Here is a 17,928-nt window from a genome sequence, read left to right as displayed (position 1 = left end):
GATAGAAGATTGGCTGACTGGCAAGAGGCAAAGAGTGAGAATAAAGGGGGCCTTTTCTTACTGGCTGCTGATGACTGGTGGTGTTCAGCAAGTGTCAGCATTGGGACCGCTTCTCTTCATGTTATGTGTCAATGATTTGGATGATGGAATTGATGGCTTTGTGGCCAGGTGTGTGGATGATATATAGAAAGGTGGAATGGCAGGAAGTGTTGAGAAATCAGGGAGTATGCAGAAGGATTTGGAGAGGTTAGGAGAATTGGCAGAGAGGTACAGATACTGTTGTTAGGAAGTATATGGTCATGTACTATGGTAGAAGGAACAAAGGCAAAGACTATTTTCTAAACTGGCAGCAAATTCAGGAATCAGAGATCCACAGGGACTTGGGAGTCCTAATGCAGGATGAATCAGTGTTAAGGAAGGCAAGTGCAATGTTAGTATTCATTTTAAGAGAACTAGAATATGAAAGGAAGGATGTAATGCTGAGGCTTTATAAGGTGTTGGTCAGACTGCACTTGGAGTATTGTGAGCAGTTTTGAGACCCTTATCTAAGAAAGCATGCACTAGCATTGGAGAGAGTCCGAAGGAGGTTTATGGGAATGATCTAGTAAATGAAAGGGTTAATGTATGAGGAGTGTTTGATGGCTCTGAGTCTGTACTCACTAGAACTGAGAAGAATGAAATTCTCCACCCTTTTTTCTCCAAACATACCTTTGTCATTGCAGCCAAAAAGTTCTGTTAAAAGGTTCAAAGGAACATCTAAACAAGCCTGATGCATTTTGGAAACAAGTCCTGTGGACTGTTGAACCTTTTGAATAGAACTTTTTGTCGTAATGAGCAAAGGTATGTTTGGAGAAAAAGGGTGCAGAATTTCATGAAAAGAACACCTCTCCAACTGTTCAGCACGGGGGTGGATCAATCATGCTTTGGGCTTGTGTTGCAGCCAGTGGCACAGGGAACATTTACTGGTAGAGGGAAGAATGAATTCAATTAAATATCAGCAAATTCTGGAAGCAAACATCACACCGTCTGTAAAAAAGCTGAAGGTGAAAAGAGGATGGCTTCTACAACAGGATAATGATCCTAAACACACCTCAAAATCCACAATGGACTACCTCAAGAGGCGCAAGCTGAAGGTTTTGCCATGGCCCTCACAGTCCCCCGACCTAAACATCATCGAGAATCTGTGGATAGACCTCAAAAGAGCAGTGCATGCAAAGCGGCCCAAGAATCTCACAGAACTAGAAGCCTTTTGCAAGGAAGAGTGGGCAAAAGTCCCCCAAACAAGAATTGAAAGACTCTTAGCTGGCCACAAAAGGCATTTACAAGCGTGATTCTTGCCAGAAGGTGTGTTACTAAGTACTGTCATGCAGGGTGCCCAAACTTTTGCTTCGGGCCCTTTTCCTTTTTTGTTATTTTGAAACTGTAAGAGATGGAAATAAAAAAAGTTTTCTTGCTTAAAATATTAAAGAAATGTGTCATCTTTTACTTTGTGCCTTTTGGAAATCGGGTCATCTTTTACTCGCTTAGCTATTCACAGTAACAGAAATTTTGACTGGGGGTGCACAAACTTTTGCATGCCACTGTATACTGACTGCTCAGCAACCTATAACTTACAGGCTGTACAACAGAGTGAGAAACACAATGCATATGAAGATTAAGTCAGACCTTGAAGAGGAAAGAAATGTCAGGAAGTGGAATTAATTCTTTCAAAAAGTTGAAGGGGAAATCAAAAGCTGAATGACCCCCTCTACCTCATTTTGAAAATCTAAGATTAAATGAGAAAATAGAACATTACAGCACAGTACAGGCCCTTCTGCCATTTTTTTAAAACTACTCTGAGATCAAACTAACCCTTTCCTCCTATATATCTCCCTCCATTTTTCTAGCATCCATGTGCATATCTTCGAATTCCTTTGATGTCCCAAATGTATCTGCCTCTATCACCACCCCTGGAGCACGTTCCATGAAGAACTGCAAAGCATTTCTCAATTAGTCGCAAATTGCAAGGGACCTTCTTTCTAAGTGCTTCCAATTTGACGGGATTTTAATTAATTACAAAAATCTGGAATCATTAATGGTAGCAGAGCTTTGGAATGCTTTAGCACAGGGTAATGATTGGCAAATGGTGATTAATTCATATAAATTCAAAGTAATGCTAGATATAAAATACATTAATTGTGAGTACAGAATTAATGATTACTCTTTAATGGATTTATTGCAGTAGCGAGTTAGCAGGGTGGGTTTAAAATGTCAAAGTAGATTTTGCATTCATACAGGGAGTAAAAACAGACTATAAGCAGGCTGTAGTTTATTGATAACAGCTCAGTATTCAACACATTCAGGCCCTCAGTTTTATTTAACAAGCTCCAAAACCTGGGTCTTTGCACCTCCCTCTCTAGCTGGATCTTTTAACTTCCTCACCGGGAGACTACATGCAGTGCAGATGGGAAATAACAACTCCTTTTGACTGATAATCAACCCTGGCACACCTCAAGGAGGCGTGCTTAGCCCACTGCTTCACACCTTCCACGCCTGCGACTGCGTGGCTCGGCATAGTTTTTGGCAGATGGTGACAAGGAGTTGTACAGGAATGAGCTAGATCGGCTGATTGAGGGGGTCACAACAACAACCTTGCACTTAACATCAGTAAGAGTAAGGAATTGATTGTGGACTTTATGAAGGGGAAGTCAAGGGAACACACATCAAAGGATCAGCAGTGGAAAGGGACGAGACCTGGGCCCAACATATTGATGCAATTACAAAGAAGGCATGACTGGCTAACTTTCATCAGGAGTGTGAGAAGAATTGGTATATCACCAAAGACTCTCTCAAATTTCTACTGATGTGCCATGGTATGGAGGGGTCACTGCACAGGATCAGAAAAATCTACAGCAAGTGATAATCTCAGCCTGCTCCATCATGGGCGCTGGCCTCCCCAGCATCGAAGACGCTTTCCAAAGGCGATGCCTCAAAAGGGCAGCATCCATCGTCAAGAACCTACTCTCCATTTGCACTGCTTTTTTCATTTCATTTTTTACATCTACTTCTTACTGCAATTTATAGTACCTTTTTATGGTGATGTATTGTAATGTAACGCTGCCACAAAATATATTTCACGAACATTCCAGTAATATTAAACTTGATTCTGATTCTGATACTGACTGTAAAATCATTTGATGTGGATCTTGGACAATGCCTGCTCCTGCTGGTAACCCTTAATCACAATAGTATCTACAGATCGTCAGGAGCGTTCTGAGTATGTACTTCATTCTGACCTGTCAGTAAGATCAGCAATCATTGATTCATGCATTATTTAGATACCTGACATTCTGGTCAAGATGGTGTCTGCATACAATGCTCCTTCAGTTGACATCTCTGGATAGATCGTGAAACCATATATTACACTACTTTCATGCCTTTTACATTTGTTTTTCATATTGAATGTTATTCTAGAACTGTTGGAGCCAGTGATTCATAGTTTGGAAGTTGTTTGGGTGTTTCAGCCCTCTGCAGTCTCCGAGGGGATTCTGGGAGGCAGAGGCAGCATTCAGGAACCTCGTGGCGAGAAGGCTGCAAGCCAAGGTTTGACTTCATTTTGCCAATTAAATCTTCCATTGTTCATCAATTAAAATGACGAGGGATATTGAAATGCCAGCTGCCTGCCTTTTTATGACTTGCGTATTCCTCTGGGGCTGCAAAGTAGAGACTGCCTTTTTATCGTTGGTGAGATTGCTCTGTACAGAAAGTGGAGATTGCCTTTTTATTGTTGGTGAGATTGCTCTGCTACTGAGAGGAAGAATGTTGCCCAGGTTTTCTGCATTTTGGATGTGGACTTGGACTGTGGACTTCATTTTCAGTCTTATGGTTCTTTTGTATTCTATTCTTCCCGCCTGATCTTTTGCACTTTTTAGTGTGTGGAGGAGGGGGATTTGGGGGTCAATGTGCCTGTCCCAGTTTTGTTTGTTTTTTTTGTGTGGAGAGGAGAGAGTTGGGGGTTTATGATTGTGCTGCTGTTCTTTTCTTGCTTGATTTCGTGGCTATCTGGAGAAGAAGAATTTCAGACTTGCATACCTTGATAATAAATGAACCTTTGAACCTTTGACAGTATCGTTATATTTAATATCCATATAATTTATTTATCCTCACATGTAAAAATCATTACAAGTTAAGTCTGTTCCTCAATGTATACAACTGCTTCAGTACATGCCTTGAATCAAAGAACTTTCATCTCATTATTGCTCTGTCTTTATGGCTGATCTTTTTGTGGATATCAGGTTTACACATAGAGTCATAGAATACTACAGCACAGAAACAGGCCCTTTGGCCCATCTAGTCTGTGCCAAGCTATTATTCTGGCTAGTCCCATTGACCTGCACCAGAACTATAGTTCTCCATACCCCTCCCATCCATGTACAGTACTTATCCAAATTTCTCTCAAACGTTGATGTCGAACCAGCATCCATCACTTCTGCAGGCAGTTTGTTCCACACTCTCACCATCCTCTGAGTGAAGAAGCTGCCCCTCAGGTTCCCCTTAAATATTTCGCCTTTCACCCTATGAGCTCTAGCTCTACATATCTAGTCTCACCCAACCTCAGTGAGAAAAGCCTGGTTGTATTCAACGTATCACTTCATTTCACAACATTTCAGTATCTTCAGGTATATCTCTTGCTTTGATCAACCACGGACAATTTTAACTATTTCTAATATTAAATTTCTTATTGGAATGTGAAGTTGGACTATTTGACAGAAATCCCATTGTTGAGTCTCATAGATGCTTGTTGGATTGGGGCCTGCACCTCCTTACTTTGCCAGAATTGCTTTCCTTTACTTTGAAACATTGTCTTCAGTTTAAATCTCTCCACAGTAGCTCCACCACATGTGAAAACATTAGCAGCTTTGTTGGCATAAAACCTGTAGAGGAGCTAGTCTCCATATGTTATTAAGAAAGAAGCTAGCCAGTCACTGTGATATAGTCAGTGTCTCTAAAGGTTTCTTTAACCATACCAATCTCAGTGCTGCCCTTTAAGAAACAATGGAAGCAACAAAATTAGATTAGATTATGAGGACACGTAGTCCTCTTTTATTGTCATTTAGTAATGCATGCATTAAGAAATGATACAATGTTCCTCCGGTGTGATATCACAGAAACACAACACAGACCAAGACTGAAAAACTGACAAAAATCACATAATTATAACATATAGTTACAACAGTGCAAGCAATACCGTAACTTGATGAAGAACAGGCCATGGGCACAGTAAAAAAAGTTCAAAGTCTCTCGAAAGTCCCAACATCTCACGCAGATGGGAGAAGGAAGAAAACTCTCCCTACCATGAGCTTCCAGTGCTGCAAACTTGCTGATGCAGCATTCTGGAAGCACCCGACCACAGTCCGACTCTGAGTCGTCCAAAAACTTTGAGCCTCCGACCAGCCCTCTGACACCGAGCACTGAGCACCATCTCTGCCAAGTGCTTAGACCCCAGCCCCGGCCACCAGCAACAGGAAAAGCCAAGGATTTGGGGCCTTCCCTCCAGAGATTCTCGATTGCACAGTACCAGCGGCAGCGAACCGGGCATTTCACAAGTTTCTCCAGATGTTCCTCTGTGCTTCTCATGTCTGTCTCCATCAAATCAGAATTGTGCATGGCCCCCTATTTAACAAATACGATATCATTTCACCGGAGAGGCTGCGTGCGCGAACAAGATAGTTGTTCAATAACAATTAGACTGCATAGTAAAAAATCCACTTTGGCTCTTTGGTAGTTTATTCTGCTGTACATGTTTCTATATATTTGCCTTTAGTCATTCTGAGGGTGCATCACTGGAAAGGATGTCATCAATCCAGTTTGGTCACTTTTCCTGGACCTACCTCCATGACTGTAGTGGTGGCAACTGAGTACGCGAACGACTTCCCAATTTTTATCACTATTTTCCAAAATGCATATTTCCAAACACTTTCCAATAATACGTGGAATAACTAGTACACCTTGCATAAAGCTAGCAGAGCCTCACAAGTAACAAAAAATCTGCAGATGCTGGAAATCTGAAGGAACACACACAAAAATGCTGGAGGAACTCAGCAGGTCAGGCAGTATCTATCGAAAAGAGTAAACAGTCGACGTTTCAGGCTGAGACACGTCATCAGAGCTACAGCCTCACAGGATCAGTGACAATGGTTCACTCGTCACCCTGAGTGGAATTTGCACATTCTCCCTGTGACCATGTGGGTTTTCTCTGGATGCTCTCATTTCCATCTACAGTCCAAATATATGCATATCAGTGGATTTTTTGGCTGTAACGAATTACATTCCCCCTCCCCCCAGTGTGTGTGGAAGAATCTTGGGTAATTGAAGAGCATGTGGTGGGAGAAAAGTAGGATTAGTAAGGGTATTTCTTCAGCAGTTTAATCAGGGAATGACTGGTCAAGTGCGTGGACGTCAGCCAGTGAGAACAGCGAGGAGAGGTCAAAAGGAGACATCTTTATAGAGCGAACGACAGAGTAGAGGGAGACAGAGTATGAGGGCTTTGGCTCAATGGAGCTTTGGCGTTAATGGGTCAAGGCAAGGTAGGTTGCCTGCATAGATTACAGACAGGAAGTATGTGTGTGAGCCGGGTTTTCTCTCAGCCTCCCATACGACCACATCTGCGCCAGGTGCGTCAAGCTGCAGCTCCTTATGGACTGAGTTAGGGAACTGGAGATGCAGATCAATGACCTTCGTCTGGTTACAGAGAGTGAGGAGGTGATACAGAGGAGCTATAGGCGGGTAGTCACACCGGGTCCTCGGGAGACAGATGTGGGTGACAGTCAGGAGAAGGAAGGGCAGGAGTCAGAGGCTAAAGAGTGCCCCTGTGGCTGTACCCCCTGACAATAAGTCATCCTGTTTGAGTACTGTTGTGGGAGGATGGCCTACCTGGAGGAAGCAACAGTGGCTGCGCCTCTGGCATAGAGTCTGGCCCTATGGCTCAGAAGAGTAGGGAAAGGAAGGGGATGACAGCAGTGATAGGGGACTCTATAGTTATGGAGTCAGACAGGCGATTCTGTGGATGCAGGAAAGAAGCATGGGTGGTAGTTTACTTCCCAGGTGCCAGGGTCCGGGATGTTTCTGATTGCGTCTAAGATATCCTGAAGTGGGAAGGAGAACAGCCAGAAGTCGTGGTACATATTGGTACCAACAACAAAGGCAGGAAAAGGGAGGAGGTCCTGAAAGCAGATTATAGGGGGTTAGGAAGGAAGTTGAGAAGCAGGACCACAAAGGTAGTCATCTCAGGATTACTGCCTGTGCCACACGACAATGAGTATAGGAGTAGAGTGACGTGAAGGATAAATGTGTGCCTGAGGGATTGGAGCAGGGGGCAGGGATTCTGATTTGTGGATCATAGGGACCTCTTTTGGGGCAGGAGTGACCTGTTCAAAAAGGACGGGTTGCACTTGAATCCCAGGGGACGGTTTGCTAAGGCTATTGGGGAGAGTTTAAACTAGGAATGCTGGGGGATAGGAACCAAACTGAAGAGACGGAGGAAGAGGCAGGTGGCTCATAAATGGAGAAAGCTTGGAGACAGTGCGAGAGGGAGGATAGGCAGGTGATCGAGAAGGGACTGGTTCAGAAAGATGGTTTGAGATATGTCTATTTGAATCTAAGGAGTATTATGAACGAAGTGGATAAGCTTAGAGCATGGATCAGTACTTGGATCTATGATGTTATATAAGGCCATTACAGAGACTTGGATGGCTCAGGGGCAGGAATGGCTACTTCAAGTGCCAGGCTTCAGATGTTTCAGAAAGGACAGAGGGAGGCAACAGAGGCGGGGGTGTGGCACTGTTGATCAGAGATAGTGTCATGGCTGCATAAAAGGAGGAAGACATGGAGGGATTTTCTACGGAGTCTCTATGGGTGGAAGTTAGGAACAGGAAGGGGACAATAACTCTAGTGGGTGTTTTTTATAGACCACCCAATAGTAACAGGGAAATTGAGGAGTGGATAGGGAGACAGATTCTGGAAAGGTGTAATAATAACAGGGTTGTCGTGGTGGGAGGTTTTAATTTCCCAAATGTCGATTGGCATGTCCCTAGAGTGAGGGATTTAGATGGGGTGGAGTTTGTTAGGTGTGTTCAGGAAGGTTTCTAGACACAATATGTAACATAGAACATAGAATAGTACAGCACAGTACAGGCCCTTCGGCCCACAATGTTGTGCCGACCCTCAAACCCTGCCTCCCATATAAGCCCCCACCTTAAATTCCTCCATATACCTGTCTAGTAGTCTCTTAAACTTCACTAGTGTATCTGCCTCCACCACTGACTCAGGCAGTGCATTCTACGCACCAACCACTCTCTGAGTAAAAAACCTTCCCCTAATATCCCCCTTGAACTTCCCACCCCTTACCTTAAAGCCATGTCCTCTTGTATTGAGCAGTGGTGCCCTGGGGAAGAGGCGCTGGCTATCCACTCTATCTATTCCTCTTATTATCTTGTACACCTCTATTATGTCTCCTCTCATCCTCCTTCTCTCCAAAGAGTAAAGCCCTAGCTCCCTTAATCTCTGATCATAATGCATACTTTCTAAACCAGGCAGCATCCTGGTAAATCTCCTCTGTACCCTTTCCAATGCTTCCAGATCCTTCCTATAGTGAGGTGACCAGAATTGGACACAGTACTCCAAGTGTGGCCTAACCAGAGTTTTATAGAGCTGCATCGTTACATCGCGACTCTTAAACTCTGTCTCTCGACTTACGAAAGCTAACACCCCATAAGCTTTCTTAACTACCCTATCCACCTGTGAGGCAACTTTCAGGAATCTGTGGACATGTACCCTGAGATCCCTCTGCTCCTCCACACTACCAAGTATCTTGCCATTTACTTTGTACTCTGCCTTGGAGTTTGTCCTTCCAAAGTGTACCACCTCACACTTCTCCAGGTTGAACTCCATCTGCCACTTCTCAGCCCACTCCTGCATCCTATCAATGTCTCTCTGCAATCTTTGACAATTCTCTACACTATCTACAACACCACCAACCTTTGTGTCGTCTGCAAACTTGCCAACCCACCCTTCTACCCCCACATCCAGGTCGTTAATAAAAATCATGAAAAAATAGAGGTCCCAGAATAGATCCTTGTGGGACACCACTAGTCACAATCCATCAATATGAATGTACTCCCTCTACCACCACCCTCTGCCTTCTGCAGGCAAGCCAATTCTGAATCCACCTGGCCAAACTTCCCTGGATCCCATGCCTTCTAACTTTCTGAATAAGCCTACCTTGTGGAACCTTGCCAAATGCCTTACTAAAATCCATATAGATCACATCCACTGCACTACCGTCATCTATATGCGTGGTCATCTCCTCAAAGAACTCTATCAGGCTTGTTAGACACGATCTGCCCTTCATAAAGCCATGTTGACTGTCCCTGATCAGACCGTGATTCTCTAAATGCCTGTAGATCCTATTTCTAAGAATCTTTTCTAACAGCTTTCCCACCACAGACGTAAGGCTCACTGGTCTATAATTACCTGGACTATCCCTACTACCTTGTTTGAACAAGGGGGCAACATTCGCCTCCCTCCAATCCTCCGGTACCATTCCCGTGGACAACGAGGATATAAAGATCCTAGCCAGAGGCTCAGCAATCTCTTCCCTCGCCTCGTGGAGCAGCCTGGGGAATATTCCGTCTGGCCCCGGGGTCTTATCTCTCCTAATGTATTTTATCAACTCCAACACCTCCTCTCTCTTAATATCAGCATGCTCCAGAACATCAACCTCACTCATATTGTTCTCACCATCATCAAGTTCCCTCTCACTGGTGAATACTGAAGAGAAGTATTCATTGAGGACCTCGCTCACTTCCACAGCCTCCAGGCACATCTTCCCACCTTTATCTCTAATCGGTCCTAACTTCACTCCTGTCATCCTTTTTGTCTTCACATAACTGAAGAATGCCTTGGGGTTTTCCTTTACCCTACTCACCAAGGCCTTCTCATGCCCTCTTCCTGCTCTTCTCAGCCCCTTCTTAAGCTCCTTTCTTGCTTCCCTATATTCCTAAATAGACCCTTCTGATCCTTGCTTCCTAAACCTCATGTATGCTGCCTTCTTCCACCTGACTAGATTTTCCACCTCACTTGTCACCCATGGTTCCTTCTCCCTACCATTCTTTATCTTCCTCACCGGGACAAATTTATCCCTAACATCCTGCAAGAGATCTCTAAACATCGACCACAAGTCTATAGTACATTTCCCTGCAAAAACATCATCCCAATTCACACACGCAAGTTCTAGCCTTATAGCCTCATAATTTGCCTTTCCCCAATTAAAAACTTTCCTGTCCTCTCTGATTCTATCCTTTTCCATGATAATGCTAAAGGACAGGGAGTGGTGGTCACTGTCCCCCAGATGCTCACCCACTGAGAGATCTGTGACCTGATACGGTTCATTACCTAGTATTAGATCTAGTATGGCATTCCCCCTGGTCAGCCTGTCTACATACTGTGACAGGAATCTGTCCTGGACACACTTAACAAACTCTGCCCCATCTAAACCCTTGGAACTAATCAGGTGCCAATCAATATTAGGGAAGTTAAAGTCACCCATGATAACAACCCTGTTATTTTTGCACTTTTCCAAAATCTGCATCCCAATCTGCTCCTCTGTATCTCTGCTGCTACCAGGGGGCCTATAGAATACTCCCAATAGAGTAACTGCTCCCTTCCTGTTCCTGACTTCCATCCATATTGACTCAAAAGAGGATCCTGCTATATTACCCACCCTTTCTGTAGCTGTAATAGTATCCCTGACCAGTACTGCCGCCCCTCCTCCCCTTTTTCCGCCCTCCCTATCCCTTTTAAAGCACTGAAATCCAGGAATATTGAGATTCCATTCCTGCCCTGGTGCCAGCCAAGTCTCTGTAATTGCCACTACATCATAATTCCATGTATGTATCCAAGCTCTCAGTTCATCACCTTTGTTCCTGATGCTTCTTGCATTGAGGTACACACATTTCAAACCTTCTACCTTACTGTCTTTACACCGTTTATTCTGCTTCTCTTTCCTCAAAGCCTCTCTGTATGTTAGATCTGGCTTTACTCCATGCACTTCTTTCACTGCTCTATCGCTCTGGGTCCCATCCCCCTTGCAAATTAGTTTAAACCCTCCCGAACCATGCTAGCAAACCTACCTGAAAGGATATTGCTCCCCCTCGAGTTCAGGTGCAACCCACCCAATCTGTACAGGTCCCACCTTCCCCAGAAGAGATCCCAATGACCTAAAAATCTAAAACCGTGCTCCCTGCACCAACTCCTCAGCCACGCATTCAACTGCCATCTCCTCCAATTCTTACCATCACTGTTACGTAGCACTGGCAGTAATCCTGAGAACGCCACCCTTGAGGTCCTGTTCTTCAGCCTTCTGCCTAGTTCCCGAAACTCACACTTCAGGACCTCATCCCTCTTCCTGCCTATGTCGTTGGTCCCAACATGTATCACGACTTCTGGTTGCTTTCCTTCTCGTACCAGGATGTCGTGCACCCGGTCAGAGACATCTCGGACCCTGGCACCCGGGAGGCAAAAGACTATGCGTGTGTCCTTCTCATGTCCACAAAATCTCCTGTCTGCTCCCCTGACTATAGAGTCTCCAAAGACGACAGCTCTCCTCTTCTCCGTCCCACCCTTCTGCACCAGAGGGTCAGACTCAGTGCCGGAGGCCCTGCCACCATGGCTCACACCTGGTCGGTAGTCCCCGCCAACAGTATCCAGGACGGTAAACTTATTATTCAGGGGAATGGCTACAGGGGTGCTCTGCACTACCTGTCTGCTCACCTTCGCTTTCCCTCCTCTCACTGTCACCCAACGACCTGCTTCTGACAGCCTAGGTGTGACTACCTCCCTGTAGCTCTCATCTATGACTGCCTCATTCTCCCTTATGAGTCGAAGGTCATCCAGCTGCTGCTCCAGGTTCCTTACACGGTCTTCCAGATCGCCCAGCCATATGCACTTCTGGCAGATGTGACTTTGCGGGAGAGGGGAGTTCCCCCAAGACTGCCGCATCTCACATGAGAGGCACATCACCGTCTCAGGAGGTATTGTAAAAACTAACTGCGAACTAGCTTGTCCTCCGCCTCTTCTCTTCGAAGCCTCTCGAGTCAAAGCCTCAAAGCTCCTCTCCTTCACTGGCCCACTCACGCACTGGCCGCTTCGCTTGAGCTATTCCTCTTTTCATCTGTTTGAGCTTTTCAAAATGTTTGGTCACCTGACCTTGACTGCCCAATCAGCTGCTTTCTGCTGAGTCTGAGCTATTCAAATCTTGATTGTCTAATCAACGGCTTTCTGCTGATCTGTTCAAATCTTGATTGACTTGATTGCACAGACCAATTGCCAAAACTGCCAGAATCTCTCGAGTCAAAGCCTCAAAACTCCACTCCTTCACTGGCCCACTCACGCACTGGCCGCTTTAGATAAGCCTACAAGAGGAGAGGCTGTACTTGATCTGGTATTGGGAAATGAACCTGGTCAGGTGTCAGATCTCTGCTCTCTCAGCGGGAGAGCATTTTGGAGATAGTGATCACAACTCCATCTCCTTTACCATAGCATTGGAGAAGGATAGGAACAGATAAGTTAGGAAAGCATTTAATTGGAGTAAGGGGCAGTATGAGGCTATCAGGCAGGATCTTGGAAGCATAAATTGGGAACAGATATTCTCAGGGAAATGTACAGAAGAAATGTGGCAAATGTTCAGGGGGTATTTCTGTGGAGTTCTGCATAGGTACGTTCCAATGAGACAAGGAAAGGTCGGTGGGGTACAGGAACTGTGGTGTACAAAGGCTGTTGTAACTCTAGTCAAGAAGAAGAGAAGAGCTTACGAAAGGTTCAAAAAGCTAGGTAATGATAGAGAGCTAGAAGATTATAAGTCTAGCACGAAGGAGCTCAAGAAAGAAATTAGAAGAGCTGGAAGGGGCCATGAGAAGACCTTGGCAGACATACTAAGGAAAACCCCAAAGCATTTTATAAGTATGTTAAGAGCAAGAGGATAAGATGTGAGCGAATAGGACCAATCAAGTGTGACAGTGGAAAAGTGTGCATTCAACTGAAGGAGATAGCAGATGTACTTAATGACTACTTTGCTTCAGTATTCACTATGGAAAAGGATCTTGGCGATTGTAGGGATGACATACAGTGGACTGAAAAGCTTGAGCATGTAGATATTAAGAAAGAGGATGTGCAGGAGCTTTTGGAAAGCATCAAGTTTGATAAGTCACCGGGACCGGACGAGATGTACCAGTGGCTACTGTGGGAGGTGAGGGAGGAGATTGCTGAGCCTCTGGTGATGATCTTTGCATCATCAATGGGGACGGGAGAGGTTCTGGAGGATTGGAGGGTTGCAGTTGTTGTTCCATTATTCAAGAAAGGGAGTAGAGATAGCCCATGAAATTATAGACCAATGAGTCTTAATTCAATCGTTGATAAGTTGATGGAGAAGATCCTGAGAGGCAGGATTTATGAACATTTGGAGAGGCATAATATGATTAGGAATAGTCAGCTTGGCTTTATCAAAGGCAGGTCGTGCCTTATGAGCCTGACTGAATTTTTTGAGGATGTGACTAAACACATTGATGAAGGTACAGCAGTAGATGTAGTGTAGATGGATTTCAGCAAGGCACTTGATAAGGTACCCCATGCAAGGCTTATTGAGAAAGTTAAGAGACATGGGATCCAAGGGGACATTGCTTTGTGGATCCAGAACTGGCTTGCCCACAGAAGGCAAATAATGATTGTAGATGGGTCGTATTCTGCATGGAGGTCAGTCACCAGTGGTGGCTCGCACGAGAGGACGCAGTTTTAAGGTGCTTGTTCGTAGGTATAGAGGAGATATCAGGGTTAAGTTTTTTACGCAGAGAGTGGTGAGTGCATGGAATGGGCTGCCAGTGATGGTGGTGGAGGTAGGTACAATAGGGTCTTTTAGGAGACTCCTGGACAGGTATATGGAATTCAGAAAAATAGAGAGCTACGGGTAACCCTAGGTAATTTCTCAGGTAAGGACATGTTCGGCACAGCTTTGCGGGCCAAAGGGCATGTATTGTGCTGTAGCTTTTCTATGTTTCTATATAAATGTGTGGTTAATGTCAGTGTGGAATCGATGCACTGAAGTGCCTGTTTTCATGTTAAGTCAATCTATAAACTCTGTAGTTATTTGACATTTGCACTTCAAGCAACTTTGGTCTACTGAAGTTCAAAACTTTGATTATAGGACAGCCACAAATCTTAACTTGTTCAGGTTGATTCATGGTCTTGCCTCAAATAATCATCTGTAGTTACCATCTGCACCGAGCGATTCATATAGCAACCAGAGAGAATGACAGCAATTATGCTTCTTGAGTCATTAAACAATTGTGTATTCATACCGTTGCAGCAAAACCACTGATTTTTTTCAATCTAGGAATTGTCATTGTCGGAATTGCTACCTTGGGACTCAGGAGTACTGGCGGTTGTTTGAGATCTGCACCAAAGCAGAGGGCTTACCCAACAAGAATAGTTGGAAGTTCTTCATATTGAATATAATTGCTAATGTTCACTGTACTTCTCAAGTGGCATGTGGTTACATTACATGGCTGATGTAAATTTAACAGATTGTTGTAAACTGTCATCGCAAATAATGAAGTGGTGAGTGAAGGTGAGGCGAATTAGAGGAATGAGCTGTACTGCTTCCTTGCAAAATTGACGCAGATGGAGTTGGAGTGAGCAATTCAGAGAGGAGTCATCGAGGCAGAGGAATTTCAATGCCCGTCCAACTAATACGGGTGCAAGGTTGGATCGCGCTAAGTGCCAAGCTGATTTGGATAGGTCAGAAATGGCTTTGGGCTGGGTGGCGTGGTCTCGGGCCAGAGCATTTTGCTGTGGCACAATCCGCTGTTTGGACAATGCAAAGCCTGGATAGACCAGAAAGGCAGGATGTCAGGGTTAGAGGCATGAGTCGGGCCAATTTTGCTCACTCTCCCGTGATGTTCACTCCACTCTCTGTGACGCTGAGGCTGAGACTGCCCCGGCTGCTGTGCTTCATGTCTCCAAGCTTCATGGTGATTCACCCTGCTAATATGATGAACTGAGATTGAGGCTTTGGGCCTACTCCACGGATTTGGATCTAAGGACTCATTTTAGTTCTTTGATAATAAATGTACTTGAATCTTAATGATGTCTCCACTCCAACCAGAAATATTGCACGTTAGCTTAGGGTTCTCAATGCATTGTAGCAAATCATTGGAATTTATTTGATTTGTATTGGTCAGATGCTTTCTGTCGCACCTCAGTCTAATTCCATGAGTCAGAGCTATCGCTTGGCCAGTCCAGAACCACTCACTGTGAGGGGTGTAGCTCTGAAATATTCTTTGGATTCTAGAGTTTCAATAAGCTATCAGCTTTAACTTTACCATCTATCAATTGATGATCATTTTTATTCGGGCTGAATAGACAACTCCCACTGTTGAAGACTGGGTGTGTGGAATGCATTGCCAGGGTAGTGGCAGAGGCTGATACATTAGGAACATTTAATGGATGATAGAAAAATGGAGGGCTGGGGGGATGGAACAGTCAGAGTGATTCTGAGTGGGTTAAAAGGTGGGCACAATATCACAGACCTGTAGTGTTCTGTGTAAACTCAGTGGATCAGGCAGTACCTACAGAGGCAAATGGAGAGTCGGCATTGAGATGAACATCACATGGACATTGAAATCTCCAATTTATGGTAGACTGCTGTCCTTCTGCCCCTTTTCACTCTCATCCTGACCTACTCTGTACTTTCTACACCCACTCCAGCTTCCATCGCCCTGCTTCTTTCCTTTGCTTCCCTTCTCCCGCACCAACTGCCCATCACCCATTCACTTCTCCTGCTGGTTCCTCTCCTCCACTGCTCCCATCTGCATTCCTCACCTCCTCCACATGATTTTATGTTCCTCTCTCATCAGATCCTATCATCTCCAGCCCTTTGTCACCTTCCAGCTTCTGACACTATTTCCACTCTCCCTTCTCCCACCTTCCCATCACCCCTCGTCACCTGTGTTAGTCTATCGCTTGTGAAATCTTGCTCCACCCCTTCTCTTCACTTCTTTATGCTGGCTGTCTCCCTTCTATCATTTAGTCCAGATGAAGGGATTTGACCCAAAATATCCATTGTCCATTGATGCTGTCTGACCCACCGAGGTCCTCTAACATAGTGTGTGCTACTGCAGTGGAAAATAGTTAGTCAAATTAGCAAAAGCTTAAGTGTCAGGTGGTGTATCAGGGACTGTGCATTCTTATGACAGGAAGTTTTATTTCTCACGTGTAGTAGGAACACATTCTGTATACAGAGCACCACTGCCAAACTATAGTGTCTGAGAAGCTTCTACACAGGGCTTAACTCCTCAATGTCAAATGACAGGACAGTTGACTGCAGTCCTTCCCCACAAAGCCTTTATCTTACCTGCACCAAACTTCCAGTACGTCCTTCAGCATGGGCTCCAGTAGCCTGGAATGTGCCCGTCTGTAACATTCCTCCACAGACAACGCACGGAACTGGAAGATCAACAAATTTTGGACATACAAAAGCACACCTTTCATTAACTTGATGATCTACTAGCTGCACTTTATCTCAGTACTTTGCATGGGAACAACTAAGGAAGTAATGCCTTTTTAATCCTAAAAGTGAACTTGATTCAAACAGTGCAAAACATTATACATTCATGGCCAATACATTCAAGCGGCCTTAACATATTTTTAAACCATAGAACCACTGCCACTCATGAGGTCCCCAGGGGTGATATACTCCCTCACTGTTCAAGGGGCTTCCTCACCTGACTCAACCTCACCGTGTGTAGGAGGAAGGAGCCTAGGCTGTTGTCCTTCCCCATTTTTTGTAAGCCACTTTATACAGAGATTTTCAGTCAGCTTCCTTTTGACTCGAGCATCAACCCAACCTATTCCAGTGCATATGTACTTGTATTTGGTTTTGAAACCACTATTGCATTTGATACACATTTTCCATTATTTCTCTTTTAATGAAAAACAACAAAAATGAAAGCTAAGCAACCAAATAATGTCCAGTCTTAAAGTTTTGTGCGTTGTATTTTCTTGACTGGGTAGATGGTCATTCCCAGTCTGGTTTTAATTGGTTGTACTTGTCCTGGGGCCTGTTACTTGTTCTGCAAAGTTAGGTTAGTGGTCATCCTTCATTACTGCTTCTGTCAAGCAGTCCTCTTCAGCGGTGGCCCTGGAATAACACCATTTGCCCAATTGTGGGATGTCCTCCTCTGAATGAACTAACATAAACTGAGGTGTGATATGTACCAAATCACCAGTTACTTCTGTCCCATCTTGTGACATTTTGATGTGGGCTTCATCCTCACTGCACATCCAACTCTCGTAGGTTGCGTCCATTAATAGTCTTTATTTCAAAGCTCTTCCCATCCTTGATGCAAGTTTGTCTCTCAGGGGTCACTAGTCTTTAGAGCTCTCGTTCTCAAAGTGTGGTGGATTCAGTGGGTCTCAGCCTGAAATGTCAAATGTTTATTCCCCTCCATAGATGCTGTGCCGAGTTTCTCCAGCAAATTACAGAGAAAGGGATTGAGATACAGACTTAATTTAAAACCTACCCAATTGATGGATATAGAGGACATTGTATCTTGAAGTCCCAGATGTTACAAGTATCCCAGACAAAATTAGAAAGACATAATGCTATAAATATTGGGAAACCCTTGGTAAAAGCAGAAATTGTGACAAACACCCAGCAAGGCAGGTATCATATTTTTAGAGTATGTTTCAGTTTTGGATGTTAGATTCTTACTTAGCACTGACCACATTCATTTCTTATCACAAAAGAAACCAATGCAAATCCTTCTAAGTTATAGCAGGGTCACGTTCCTGTGAAATATTCGCAACCCCAAACTGTTCATAAGTTGATAAGGTGGGCAT

This window comes from Mobula hypostoma, chromosome 13 (genome assembly GCF_963921235.1).
Source record: "Mobula hypostoma chromosome 13, sMobHyp1.1, whole genome shotgun sequence".
Taxonomy (NCBI): domain Eukaryota; kingdom Metazoa; phylum Chordata; class Chondrichthyes; order Myliobatiformes; family Myliobatidae; genus Mobula; species Mobula hypostoma.
This window is presented reverse-complemented; position numbering follows the sequence as displayed.